Here is a 14,889-nt window from a genome sequence, read left to right as displayed (position 1 = left end):
GTCCTGAGGCTCGCCTCCACCATTTCTGATTCTAGATCTAGATCGCTGTCAGGGGAGTCCGGCTCCTCCCCGACAACGATGTGTCTGAGACCTCTGGCTAGGTCTTCGCTCTCGTCGAACGCGTAGTCGTCCAAGATGTCGTCCGACATCAAGGACGCCGCATCCGACGCCGGGTTGTCTACCTCGCACGAGGCCCCCTCTTTCGGGATCTCCGGCAGCTCCGGATCTGGCTCGACCAGTTTCGCCCCTGGATAGACCTCTTTGAGGGCCGCCACCGACTTCATGTAGAGGGCCGCAGAGCGAGCGTCTTGGCAGGCGATGGCTTTCACCTTGCCTTGATGCCACCCTGCGTCCTCACACTTTGGCGATGGTCCACCGTTCTCCTCCAGTTCCAGTAGGAACCGGTCCTGGAGCTCGTTCTCCACCAGGTGCCACTTATCGCGAGGGACATGGCCGTCCTCGGCGCCCCTGTCCAGGACACCGATCAGGGTCTTGCCCCTCGCCACCTCAGCGAACGACCGGTTCGTGAGGAGTGTCTTCACCCGCTTGGCGTGCTGGGCTTGGCTTGGCTGATTTGCGGGGTCCTCCGCTAAGCGTTGCCGATTGTTGGTGGCCTTGGCTGCGCCCTTTCCGGCTTTGGCTGGCTGGGACAGTGGAAGGATTGAGGAGGCCCACAGCCTCTGCTCCTTTCCTTCGGCTGACTCCCTGAAGTTCGGGTCTTCGTTGGACAGGATGAAAGCCGCTCGTCTCCTGTCCTGGTACGACGGCTTTCCTCCCCGTGGTGCAGAGACGCTTCCCGCCGGGGCTCCCATGGGTTCTTCGGCTCGGTGCGCTTATAAGCCGCGATTACGCTCTGCTTGGCAGCCACTCCGGTATCCGCTTCGCCCTTGGAGCCACCCGACTTGGAAGGACCCGATTGGCTTTTCGGGCCCCCCCTCGCTGCGGCTGCTGCTTGAAGACGGTGGACCGACTCAGTCTCCTTCCCCGTCTTCTTTGGACCCGGTTTCCCAGGCGCTGGTGCAGAGGGATTGGCTTGTCCCTCCGGCACTTTAAGAGGAGTACCGAACTCCTTTGCGGTTTTAATGGTTTTTATATTTTGAGTGTTTGACACAGTAGTTCCCACGAGTTAGCGGGAAGGGGATGGTCACCCGAGGCATAGCCCGCTTGCCCCGGGAAGCCTGATTTAAACTGGAGGTCGGCAGGTATCCAGAGTCCGCATATTAGCGACCGGGCACCCCCCCGGTCATGCATCCCTCGGCATATAACAGTGTCACCTTGGATTGGGGTAATTTCACTAAGAGTTTTCTTTTTTCCGCCCGACTACCATTCGCCAGCATCCTAGCAGAGACATGACCGTGCTAGGACCTGTTTCCAGCCGCCCTCACGGGGAGAGTATAGTCGCACTTCCACCGGTGTGCACAATTACGGCGGGTGACAGTTCGCTCGCAACCCTCTGTGTCCTAGGGGGAGGTGTGAGACGCAGACCGCACCGGGTATTACTAACCGGAGCGGCTGCGCCTCAGTTCCGAGTTCACAGTTGTGCGAGCCGACCCGTTATCCGTTTGTCCCCCTGTAGCACCCGATGGCTGATAGCCCGGGGGTTAACGAACCCCCCTTTTGGCGAGATTTAAAACAACGGCTAAAGACGGTGTATAACCGTTTTATATACAAAAAAGACAATATATACAGATGTGCAAGAATATGCTAGTTGAAAATGCGTACGTATATGTAAGATCGTGTATATGTGCCGTATGTATGGAATCGTGTTATATTTTTATTGGCAATATAATTAGTTAAATAAAGATTGATTGTGATTTGTGATTTGTCATTCGATATCTTAAAAAAAAAACCGAAAGAACTATAGAACGTTGAGCATGCACGAAATGAACAACAAATTAATTGCAAGAATATGTCCTTTTGTGTGTTGCCAACCGCTTGGATTGCGTTGCTTACACATATGTATGTTTGTGTCAGCAACGAACGCTCAGCTGGTAGCTGGGAGCGGTAGGAATATTACTTACAGACAGCTATATATTAATGTGGGCACTGGATCGGAGGAGGAACGCAGGAGCTAGCTCGGATCAAATTAAACCTTTGGAGAAATAGGAGGCCACAGCCGTTGGCAGAACGAAGTATGGTTTAATTTGGAGCTAGAGCGAGAAATTAATACATATGTATGTATGTACATATGCCGCGGGAACTCGGACTGGGATGGAAAACTCGCACAAAATCACTGCACTGGTGTTGGGCACAATCGAAGGGTTGTACTTATCTTGCACTTAGAGCGATCCGCCGATGCTGGCTGGGGTGAGCTTCTCCTTATGGGGAAGGCGAAGATCCGGCTCAAAGGACCAATGTTTGTAGTGGGGGCGGATCGAAGCTCAACTCTCCCACAACGCCTTTGATGTAGCCGTCATATGAAATGAAAACCGTTGTGTTTCGTGGTTTATATATAAATATGTGTGCGTATTTTGTTGGGAGCGGAGGTGAAATCGTAACTAACTAACGCTATGCCTTATGATGCTTTTGCTGCCGTGAGTGCCGTGTGGATCGTGGATTGTGGATCCGAGCGCCCCTACGAGCGAGTTGGGACCGGGACGCACGGAGTTGGCACAGTGCGCGGAAATTGTTTACTGCTGGCCTGAACACATAGTTCAGTGCTTTTAAACATAATGATTTTCTTATTCTAACATTTTTAGTATGACTAATATTTTTATTATTATGACTAATATTTTTATTATTAATATTTTAATTTTTAAAATTTTAATATTATTATTTTTATTTGATTTTTTATTAAGAGTTCATCAAGTGTTTTCCTAACATCTCCCTAAATTGCGTTGCTCTACTAATATTTTTAATTTTGAAAGGTAACTCGTTTCATACCCGAATAGCATTTGTTAAAAATTGTTTTCCTGAATTTGCAAGTTTGTTATGGTTACCTTATGGTTACCAGATTCAACGTTCTATTTGATGAAGCAAAGGATAATTTATCATATAAGTAGCTCGACTGTCTGGTATAGATTATTCGATGTAGAAAGATAATTCTTCTGTACCCTATCCATGTCTATCAATCCATTTTGAATATTTGTCTTGCTAATTCGCTTCTAGCTCTTGCTTAAGCCGGTTGTGTTTTTTTTCTTGCTCCCGCATTCTCCGCCCTTTGCCTAAATATCATACAACACTGTTGTGACTTTGTTTTGATATATCATCGCATCTCATTAATTTGATTCTACTTTGTGTTAACCACCAGTGTTTTGTTTGTAAACAAGTGTTTAATATAAATTCAATATTCGCAACGTAACGCATCGGACTCGTGCAGGCAATTTGTTATTGTTTTTTGCCCAGTCTGCTTTTCGTTATCGCTTCTTCGGTGTGCACTGTTCTCGCGCATCAGCGTTTGCATCGCCCACACTCTCTCGTGAGAATAAGCGGGCATTGTTGCATTGTTGCTTTCACTCTCTCTGGATTGCCTATACTCTCCCTCTCTGTGGACTTTTCTTTTGTGTCTCTGCTTTGGTGAATTTACTGCTCGATTTGTGCACTTCGTTGGATCATCTGCTTTGAATTATTGCCGCTGCAGCTGATTGTCTGGCTCGCTCTGCTGTCTGCTCTCCCATTTTACCTGCGCTCTCACTCCGTTCTTTTATTATTCGTGCACAGTGATTCTACTGCTGTCAATAATGGCAATCGTTTGTGGTGCAAAGAAATGTGAATTCGGTGGTGTAATCATTGGTGATTCATTTCTTAGCTGCTGGCTGTGCGAAAACCCCCCTGTCTTTCTTGGATGCCTTGTGATGACGCTAACCTGTTGTTTCCCAATTGCCATAATGACTTTATCAATGGGCTAACGGATATTTCCCTTGTCCAAATTAATGCCGTTAAAAACATTAGGGACAGACTTCTTGACCTCGTTTTTTAGAGCAAGCCCAATATCACTCCCTGAAGATCCTTACCATCCAGTGTTATAATCATTACCTTTCACAATGTAGTAGTAACTTTCGTAGTGATCCTAAAAAATTCCATTCGTTCGTTAACTCTAAGCGCAAGTCAAACGGTTTTCCTCCGTCCCTTCATTACCAGAACAAAACAGAAGTTTCTGCTGTTGGTATTGCAAATTTATTCGCTACCTTTTTCCAAACAACGTACTCGTCTCAAATTTACAACGCATCCACTCCGTATCCGTACCAGCTACCTCAAGCTAACAGCATTTTTCTGCCCTTTTTCGAGGAAAGCGTTGTTCTGGAAGGTTTGTCATCTATGGACATATCGTTTTCTGCGGGTCTAGATAAGGTACCAAGTTGCATCTTAAAACACTGTGCCCAGTCCCTTTGCAAACCCTTGACCTTTCTCTTCAACCTCTCCTTGGAACAGTCTTGTCTCCCAGTAATTTGGAATGAGTCCTACATCATTTGGCTTCACAAAAACTATCGTGGTATCGCAAAGCTTTCCGCCATCCCGAAGCTTCTTGAGTTCCTGGTTACCCGGCAACAAGGTCGACTAACCTTCTTGAGTTTTCTAACCTAATCCACCGTGGTTTTCAAATTGGTTTACAGACGGATGTAGTTTTTACGGACTTCAGATTGATAGATTGGATTTTGTCCTATCTCTCTAACCGTACACAACGTGTTTTGTTTTCTAACGTGTTGGCAAATACTGTTAATGTTACTTCAGGTGTGCCACAGGGAAGTCATCTGTGCCCGCTTCTGTTTATTTTATTTGTGAATGACCTTCCTCAAGTTATAACATACTCTACTACACTAATGTATGCTGATGATATTAAAATCTGTCTTTCTTACTCTGATTGGTATTTGCACACACGCCTTCAACTTGATCTAAGGGAACTACTATTGTGGTGTTCAACTAATCTTCTTTTTCTGAACCTTTCCAAATGCAAACTTATGACATTTTACCGTCGTGCTCCTCATTTTGTCCCATATGTTTTAGGAAATCATGTCCTTGAGCGAATTTCGAGTTCAAATGACCTCGGAGTCCTTTTTGATCATAAGATGTGTTTTAACACCCATATAGCTGGAACTGTAAATAAAGCTAAGGGTGTTTTAGCGTTCATCAAGCGTTGGTCCAAGTAGTTTGACGACCCGTACGTTACGAAACAACTGTACATCTCGTTAGTACGTCCTATATTTCTTATTCCTATTGTCCTATTGTTCTTGTGTGTGGAGCCCGCAATATAAAGAGCAGCAGGCTGTTATTGAATCCGTGCAAAAGCAATTTTTAATTTTTGCCTTTCGGAACTGTTCGGAGCAGAACCCAGCCGATTAGCTGCTTGCCAAATAGCACCTAATTCTTGGCCCTCAGCTGCTTATTTTGTTTGTTACTTATGTCTATGTCACTCATTTGTTTGTTAAAGCTTTGCGCTTGCTTGCCCTGCTAAACGCTCTCTGCCAGCTCGCTCTTCGCTATCTCCGCTTTGCGTCTGCCTACCGACGTCGGCCGAGCGAAGCTGCGCTTAGCGATCGGAGCGGCAATGTAAAGGGCAGGCAAGCCACACTTGCAATTTGGATGTCACGCATTAAAGAACATATCGTAATTTTATTTCTGCGCCGAGTTTTATTTAATTGGAATAATTAGTCGGCCGATTGGGGATAAAAAACATTATCTCCACATAAAATTTGGTGACCCCGACGTGATCTCTGAGTTGCAGTGTCAATTAATAATCATTCGCGATCGACATTCGTTAGCCTTAACAAATTTTCGGCGGTTAAGCACAATTCGGTGCTAAAACATACTTACATACACCTACATACACGCATTGCTGGCTATTAATTTCTCTCTCGCGACAATTCGGTCAGTGCCCAGCAGCGATTTCACTAATACACACAAGCGGAGTACAAAGCGGAATCGGACAGCTCGCACAGCCGCACAGCTAAAGGCATTAGCTGTAATCCCTTTGCTTTCGGTTCCCACGTTTATACGTATACAGGGTGTTTTTTTCGGTCGTGCTGAGTGACTCTTTTAAAACCTCAACATGGCAGCACCTGAGCCTACCAATGTCGCGAACGCAGCAATGCCGAGTGATGTAGATTTCTAAAAGCACAAGGCCGAGTCCGTCGCGCGCCAACTAAAGGCCATGGATCGCTTTCTCACCAAGAAGAAGGCAGAACTTCAAGCTCGCTTAGAGCAAATCGAGCGAATGAATGCGGATTTCGATGCCGCTCAAACGAGCCTTGAAAGGTTGGATTTCCTGCAGTTAGCCCATGATGCCCGGCTGGACTTTGCGAATGTTTATGTTTAATGTTTAATGTTTAGAGTTCAACTATGGACAGTTAAACTGTGTAAAAATATGAATGTACAAATCATAAGATTATCTGCTACTGGAAAGTACGGTAACACAATACAAGGCCGAAAGAAGTTAACTTAAATTATTCATTATTTTTTTTTTTATTTATTTATTAAATTAACAATTATCTGTTAATAATGGTACTTAGTTACTAAAGGCGGAAAAAGATAAGTTAAAAGTTAGCTAAATTTAAATGATTATAAATATTGCATGCAATTAGTTTAAGAGACAGTTCAGGGGATAGGGTTTGACAGAGGGAGTTATAATTATGGCATAAAACCCTAAAAGGTTCATGATCAGCATAATTAGACCTACATATGGGTAGACGGATAGGCCTAAAAGTACGGGTAGGTCTAGATGGAACGGCCAAGTCAATCTGACCCAAGAGAGTTTGGGAGTCAACAGTCCCAAGAAGGAGCTTGTGCACGAACATTACGCCAGTGCATATTCTGCGACGGCAGGTCAATAAGATTTAGCCTAGACCGGTAGGGTGGCAAGATTCTACCTGAGTCCCAGTTAAAGTTCCGAAGGGCAAAAATTAAAAATTGCTTTTGCACGGATTCAATAACAGCCTGCTGTTCTTTATACTGCGGGCTCCACACACAAGAACAATACTCCAATATAGGACGTACTAACGAGATGTAAAGTTGTTTCGTAACGTACGGGTCGTCAAACTCCTTGGACCAACGCTTGATGAACGCTAAAACACCCTTAGCTTTATTTACAGTTGCAGCTACCTTGTGAGACGTCAACATTAACAGACTGCAGCGTTGGAGACAACTGCAAGCCAAGGTTCAAGGATTCTGGAAACGTTGGAGTCTGGAATACCTTGCTTCCTTGCAACCTCGCACGAAATGGCAGCAGGAGTCCAACGACATAACCGAACAGCATTTTTGTAAATAAATAAGCTCAATATATTAAAAGATTATACAGTCCACTAATTCATAACCAAATGTGTTTACTGAATATGGCCTTGATTTTGTTATGCAACTGAGAAAGTAGAAGTGCACCGCATAGTTCAAGCTTCGGCGGAGACTGTTTCTTCACTGGTGCTCTTGACTTAGAAGTGAACAATTTGATCCTAGGTTCCAATTCGACATGTATATCTCACTATCTGGCAGACGTTTGTCAGGAGGGTTGCTGGTTGGAGTACCGGTTCTGTCGTTGAAGATTGTCCTGCTGATGATTGGGGTGACTGTTGCGGCTGAGAGTGATGCAAAGATGAGTGATGAGTCCGAGAACAGGATCGGCAACGATGAGTCGATGAACATTGTGACACTCTATGACCGCTTCCAAGACAATTGATGCAAAGACCGAGGCGTTTTGCATTGTCGTACCGTTGGTTGCTGTTCATAGCCTTGAGCTGAGGGCAGTTAGTGATTTTATGGCCAGAACTAGAACAAAGTGTACAAGACGGATTAGTGACAGCAAACGACGAATTTATTTGGTGATTAGAAAGACGATTTGACCAAAGAACCAGCCGAGTTTCCAGACGAATGAAGAAACTGACAGTGGCGTACCAATGTGCATGTTAGCTAGGTTGGCAGAGTTTTGTAGTCCTGCGATTCCTTCCACTTGTCCCGAAAGTGCTGATCACACTTTTCCATTACAATAAATATAACCATACAGTGAATAATATTCTCAGGTTTGCTGATTGACTCCAACGAGCTCAAGATAGCGGATGCCTTATAGACTAGGCTGCGAAGCTGTTGACTGTTTGACTTTTCCACAGGTTTTAGTGCAAACAATGCCTCAATACCTTCTAAAAATATAAGAGTAAAGCTTATGAAGCTAATAAAGCACTAAACTTACTAAGAAACTAAGCATGCAATCAAAATACAAATACCACTACAGTTACTAATTAATAGAAAGGTGTGTAAGGATTAATAATTTAATAAAAGGAAGAGAATTAGTGTTGGATATAATATGGTAGAGGGAATTATAATCCGAGCATAAGACCCTAAACGGTTCATGCAAGGAATAATTCGATCTACAAAGTGGAAGGAACAATGGTATAAAATTTCTAGTCAGTCTAATAGGAATCGTGAAGTTTATGCGGCTCAACAGATCAGGGCTGTCTATGTCACCCCTGATCAAGTTGTGCATAAATATCACACCAAACATTTTTCTACGGTTAACTAAGGATGGGAGGTTTACTAATAGTAGTCTACTAGAGTAAGATGGGAGTCTTACACCCGCATCCCAGTTAAGGCCCCGCAGAGCAAAGAGTAAAAAGTTTTTCTGTACTGATTCTATACGGTCTTGGTGTACTTTGTACTGAGGGCACCATACACAGGAGCCGTATTCTAAGATCGGACGAACAAGCGAGGTATAGAGAGTCTTTGTTATATAGCGGTCGACAAATTCTTCTGATCACCTCTTTATAAACCCAAGCACGCCCATGGCCTTATTTACCATGGTAGAAATGTGTTCGGAAAACTTTAACTTTGCGTCTAATAAGACACCAAGATCATTCATTATCATTCATCATTACTTTGCATTTCTAGGCAAAAAGGTGTAACAAGTTTGCACAACACCATGACTGAAAGCTATTGAGATCGGATTGCAAGCGAGAATGAAATAAAATGTCCTTGTACTGGACACAGAGTTTAACATCATCCGCATACATAAGTACTCGAGAGTATGTTAATACTGAAGGTAAGTCATTAATAAAGAGTGTGAAGAGTAAGGGGCAAACCTTTACTGGTAAAGAGAGAGAGTTTTTGAAGAGGACTCTTTGAGACCTAGAACAAAGATAGCTAGAAATCCATCTCAGGAGGTTGGGCGGAAACCCTAAAAGGTCAAGTTTATGCGCTAAAAGGGAATGGCTTACAGAGTCGAATGCTTTACTAAAGTCGGTATAAATAACATGTGTACAAGTTACCTTGAAAGCCTTTAATAATGAAAGAGGTAAACTCTAACAAGTTCATGGTGGTTGATCGCCACCTTATAAATCCATGTTGAGTTGGAGATATAAGAGACTTGCAGAGATGTTGCAAGTGCGGAGTTAATACCTTCTCAAACATTTTGGGAATAGCGGATAACTTTGCTATACCTCTATAATTTTTTGTGTCAGACTTGTTACATTTTGTAAGGAGAGGAATTATAAACGATTCATTCCAGATCGGGGGGAAGCAAGAAGAATCAATGGACAGGGTGAATATTTTAAGCAAGGGTCCACACATTTCCTCGGCGCAGCACCTGAGTACACAACCTGGAACCCCGTCTGGACCCGGTGAAAATTCCGTTCGACCTCGGTAAGCCGTATGGGTACAGATGACCATAGTAGCTTTCCTCAGAATAGGTGGTTTGGAAAAATTGGGCAAAAAGATCGACAATTGCCTGATCACTATTTGCCGACGTGGGGCTCGTGTGTTAATTATTCTATGAAAAATTCAACTAATCACATTTAGGTACAATCTACAGAAACATTTTTGTCGGTATATTATTTGCAAGGGCAAATGAAGGCGTTCTTGATTACGTAGAAACGGATGGAAAGTCGTCGCGAGTTACCAGCAGATATCTTCTGCGATAATGACACTAACTTTGTAAGGGGATCGAATCAGCAGCATGAACTAAAAAACTATATGTTCATGAAGCAGGCCCAAGATGAAATTTATTCATTTTGCGCATCCGATTTTATTAATTTTCATTTTATTCCCCCCAGGGCACCTCACTTCGGAGGCCTTTGGGAAGCGGCAGTCATGAGTGCAAAAAGGCTGTTGAATCGTACGCTGGACAACACCAGGTTTACCTTTGAAGAGTTGAGCACCGTCGTCGTCGAGATAGAAGCGTTCCTCAACTCGTGCCCGTTATCACCGCTTTCGTTAGACACAAATGACAATAGCTGGGAAAAACTTATCCTTAGAAAAACTCAAGCCGTCAAGTACGGACCGCTGAGATACGATTAAGGCCATCAAGCAACGTTTTTGGAAGCAAAACGTACGAAAGGGACAGCACCCTCAACGAACCTCAACGAGGGTATGTTGGTCATCTGACCAGTCTACTGTGCTTGGGAAGAATATGCTTGTACGGGTGGTACACCTCCGCACTGCAAATGAAACATGTTGCAGGCGAATACACCAGCAGGCAATTCTCCCGGTGTTTTGAAAACAGTCGTTTCAACGGAGCCGGGATGTGTCAAACTCTGTGTAGCTTTACCGTCTTAACTATTCGATTCATTAATACTAAGTTATGAACCATTGAATTTTAATTCAGAAAGAATTACTTGAACGACCCTCTCATTTTAGGCAAAATTACGCTCATTATTGTACTCTCTCTCACCATAATTGTCATAAGCTCACCACAACAGAGTCTCGCTTATGCTCAGTGTTCATGGTTTTAAGGGATCAACGCCCACTAATACGGTATTGCGGCACAGATGATCAAGGTAGGGCAATCAGCTGACGTGACACCAACCGAGGACAATAGAAGCCGGAACCAGCGCTAGATCCTCTGGTCTCTACAGTATCATCAGCTCGTTGTGCTTTCATATGGTCTAGCTAGCTAGATACGTTGTATGTTAGCTCTTGCAAAGTTCTTTTAACCATAAATTTTTGTGAGCTACATATTTAACCAATCGAATCGTAACAACATCAGACGTGTTTCTTATAATGCTCCGCGGCGTGATACAAATATAGTGCCATTAACCGGAAATTATCTGGCGCAACGACGCTCAGTACGCATGGTTACTTGTGCTATCGATCAGATTAAAACTTGGACAACACCAATGCCAACGTGTAAGAGCCCAAGCTCTGTAAGAAAAAATCGAGCTCGGCAGCAACAACAAGACGAACGTCGACTGTCGTCACTCAGAAATATAATGAAATAACGAAAATGATGATAACGCTCAAACACCGAAGACCAAGCAAGTAAAGACCCAACCTATTTATGTGCGGCAGGCAAACTGTAAAAATTGGTTAAAAAATTAAGTGAGAAAATTGGCATAAAAAGGGGTAAATGAAACAATGGAAAAATGAATGACTATACCTACAATTTAAAAGTAGCAAAGGATTACAATTGGTTATTAATGGAATCGAATCAACAGTCAAAATGGCTATGAACATAATAAATACAAATAAAATTCTTTAATCAATGCACTATGGTCCAGAATTCTTTTTTTTTTACATAAAGTCGAAAGTTTTATGTGAATGGATTACTTTTTTCTTACAAATTCTCAAAGTAAATTCATCATACATATTAAAAATTAAAAAATATATATATAAAGGTTCCCTGAAGCTTTTTGCAAGCTTTTGAAAGTGAATAATCGATCAGCCGATTGTGAGAAAAAAATTGGCGCCAAATTACTTGTTTACATTTTTACATGGCGATCGAGTAAATTTGCTCTAATAAATTCGGCTAAAAATTGAAAATGAAGATAAAGGTATGTATTATCTAATGTATAAGATATAATTGTTGTGTAATATCCAATTTATGTGTATTTTTGTTGAAAATTTAACTGCGTCCCCTGTATTTTGTAGAATATAACAAATGAACTGAGTTCTGCTGAGAAAAACTAACTACGTGAGTAACTTTAGACCGTTTTGGCCCCTTTTCTTTAAATTTGTTACAATTCAGGAAAGTTCGAATTTTTACATAGCGATCTCATCGGTATTTGGCGCAAAAACAACCGAAAAAAAGCTGTCTCAAATTGGATTTACAGTAAAATCAATAACAACCATTGGAAAAATGAAGAAACAAGTAATAGATTACAAAAAAAATCAGTAATTTTTAATCCTTCATTAAAAGAAACCTTCTGAAGTGCAAAAAAATTATAACCACCCATGCTTAATGAATAGCTTCTAAAATAACAATTATTGTTGATGAAAATATACAAATATACAAGATTCGAAAAGATATGGGTATGCGTATAAGCATGCCAAAGCAGAATGGCAACGTCAATATCAATGATGGGAATACGGCAAGAAGAGCTTTTGCGAACACTAAGCTACTATCATAAATAACTAACTTTAGCGAAGCCCTTTTAAATAATTTTCACATAATCTTAATCGCAATTTCGTGTAACTATTCTATAAATTCGAAAAAATTTCGTTCTTTTGTGAGATAACTTTTTGCTTATATATGCAAACCTACCCAATGTCCCCAACGGTTCATGTCAACGGTGACTGTCATTTTTTATAGAGCGATAGATTCCTCAATCCATTACATTACAATCCAAAGAAGTATAAAATTGGAAGTATGTAATTTAAATTTCGGAGCAGGAGAAGGGGGTAATGACGTAGTCGTATATAAAAAATAATTGTGCAAAATTTCAAGGCTCTAGCTTTAAAACTAGACTTTATGCCAAAAAAATCGACTTCTGGACCATAGTGCAATGTTCAAGGTAGAACTGACTGTGATAGTGTGCCCATAGAAAAAAAAATCACCCAATCTACAAGCTCCAATACCAACGGTACCATAGAAACACCGTTAATGAACCACTCAAACGAAATGAAACAATTCCACAAATTATCTGGAATATGGCCACACGAAAACTTATTGCGCAGTCTGCCTGCTGTGCTGTACATCTCACCAAGCCTTGCCCCATAAATAAGGAGGACCCATCTACCTAAAAAAAGGTAGCAGCTACGGGGGAAACCACACTGCCAACTATAGAGGTTGCGCTGTCTATAAAAAACAAAAAATCGCCTAGCCCAACAAAACCGCAGCTCGAAGCCTCGAAGTCATTCGAATGTTGGTATATACCATCAACTTCGACCACAGGAGTTTCTTCTGCTAAGACGTTAAGTTACATCAACGAGTCGTACGCCTCAGTCTCTAAAACTCTCCAAAGGTTTAACAAACTGCTGCAAGAATATTGCAGCATCAGGTATCGCAACATTGACCAGAAATTACTGTCCAATGTACTCCTGCAAAGCCATCCCAACTATAACAAATACAATGGTAGCAATACAATAAACCATGCAGGAACTTTTCAAAATCTCCTCTTGGAGCTCATAATCAAACAGAAATCTGCTTTAATGATTTCTCTAAATATATCTTTCTGGAATGCGAATGGCATTTTACAGCACAAATACGAGCTCTTGCATTTCCTTGAGACTCACCGAGAAAACAGAAATAATTTGCATCTCAATGACTACAACTTCTATGCGACAAATCATCCTGACGATATACTGGCTGGTGGAGGTATTGGAATTCTGACCAAGCGTCGCATCATGCATTATCTGGTACCATCATTATACCATCATACGGATGTTATTTACACCGACTTTAGTAAAGCATTCGACTCTGTAAACCATTCCCTTTTAGCGCATAAACTTGACCTTTTAGGGTTTCCGCCCAACCTCCTGACATGGATTTCTAGCTATATTTGTTCCAGGTCTCAAAGAGTCTTCTTCAAAAACTCCCTCTCTTTACCAGTAAAGGTTTCTTCGGGAGTACCACAGGGCGGCCATCTGGGCCCTTACTCTTCACACTGTTTATTAATGACTTGCCTTCGATATTAACATACTCTCAAGTATTTATGTATGCGGATGATGTTATACTCTGTGTCCAGTATAAGAATATTTCATTTCATTCTCGCTTGCAATCCGATCTCAATAAATTTAAGTTTTGCTAAACTTGTTAAACCTTAATTCCTCGAAATGCAAATTTATGACATTTCATCGATCTAGCCCCTTGTTGGCTCCCTATAACCTATGTGAATTACCCTGGTGGATGATCTTGGTGTTATGTTAGACTCCAAGTTAAAGTTTTCTGAACACATTTCTACCATGGTAAATAAGGACATGGGCGTGCTTGGTTTACAGGAATTTGACGACCCCTATATAACAAAGACTCTCTATACCTCGCTTGTTCGTCTGATCTTATAATAAAGCTCCTGTGTATGGTGCCCTCAATACAAAGTACACCAGGACCGTTTATAATCAGTTCAGAACAACTTTTTACTCTTTTCTCTGCCTTAACTGGGATGCGGGTGTGAGACTCCCATCTTAATCTAATAGACTGCTATTAGTAAACCACCCATCCTTAGTTAACCGTAGAAAAATGCTTGGTGTGATTTCTGTGCACAACTTGATCAGGGGTGACATAGACAGACCATAGTCTAACAGCTATCTTTCCAGCATGCTCGCGTAAGAGCCTTCTGCTGGATTCAGACGGGTCAATTGACGGTGCAGTATTTGCATCGCCTCTTGCAGTCATTGCATGTCAACGTCCAATTATTTCCTACAATTTATTTAAAGGCCACATCAATTTATATCGAAACTCAAAGCGCAAATCCACCAGGCTTCTCCGCTTCTGAAGCACAATTTGTAAAATTCTTCGATCTATTAGGTGACCGCTTTATAGCAACTGGTGATTACAATGCAAGCACACCCATTGGTGATCTCGACTCAGCAACCCGAAAGGAAGATAACTATATAATGGTAAACACACACTTCGAAACAAGATTGACTTTATTTCTCCGTGCAGGCCTACATTTTGGCCAACAGATCCAAAAATGCAACCCGACATGATTGATTTAGCTGTTATATCCCTTCGTCGGATCCCTTGCCAATCCTTCTTTACCCTTACGACCATCCACAGTTCTCAAAACGCCCACACTATCTATCTTCTAGCAAAACATATAA

General features: G+C 42.1%; 1 protein-coding gene across 2 annotated transcripts in view; it reads right to left on the bottom strand.

Annotated features, from left to right (window-relative positions):
* Nucleotides 1-7,211: 7,211 nt before the first annotated feature.
* Nucleotides 7,212-14,889, bottom strand: part of LOC113565186 (proline-rich receptor-like protein kinase PERK1) — a 31,511-nt gene continuing 23,833 nt past the window's right edge. Inside the window, exons 2-3 of one of the 2 annotated variants that reach the window (XM_026986527.1) lie at nucleotides 7,819-8,060; nucleotides 7,212-7,692 (exon numbers count right to left, since the gene is read on the bottom strand). The gene's annotated coding sequence lies outside the window, so the exon portion shown is untranslated. Of the gene's footprint in view, nucleotides 8,061-14,889 lie in introns of both variants that reach the window. The other variant, XM_026986526.1, reaches the window with a different exon arrangement.

Source organism: Drosophila persimilis, unplaced genomic scaffold (genome assembly GCF_003286085.1).
Source record: "Drosophila persimilis strain 14011-0111.01,24,50 unplaced genomic scaffold, DperRS2 tig00000002-arrow-pilon, whole genome shotgun sequence".
Lineage (NCBI taxonomy): Eukaryota > Metazoa > Arthropoda > Insecta > Diptera > Drosophilidae > Drosophila > Drosophila persimilis.
Note: the sequence above shows the minus strand (reverse complement) of the source record. Positions and strands in the feature narration are given on the sequence as shown.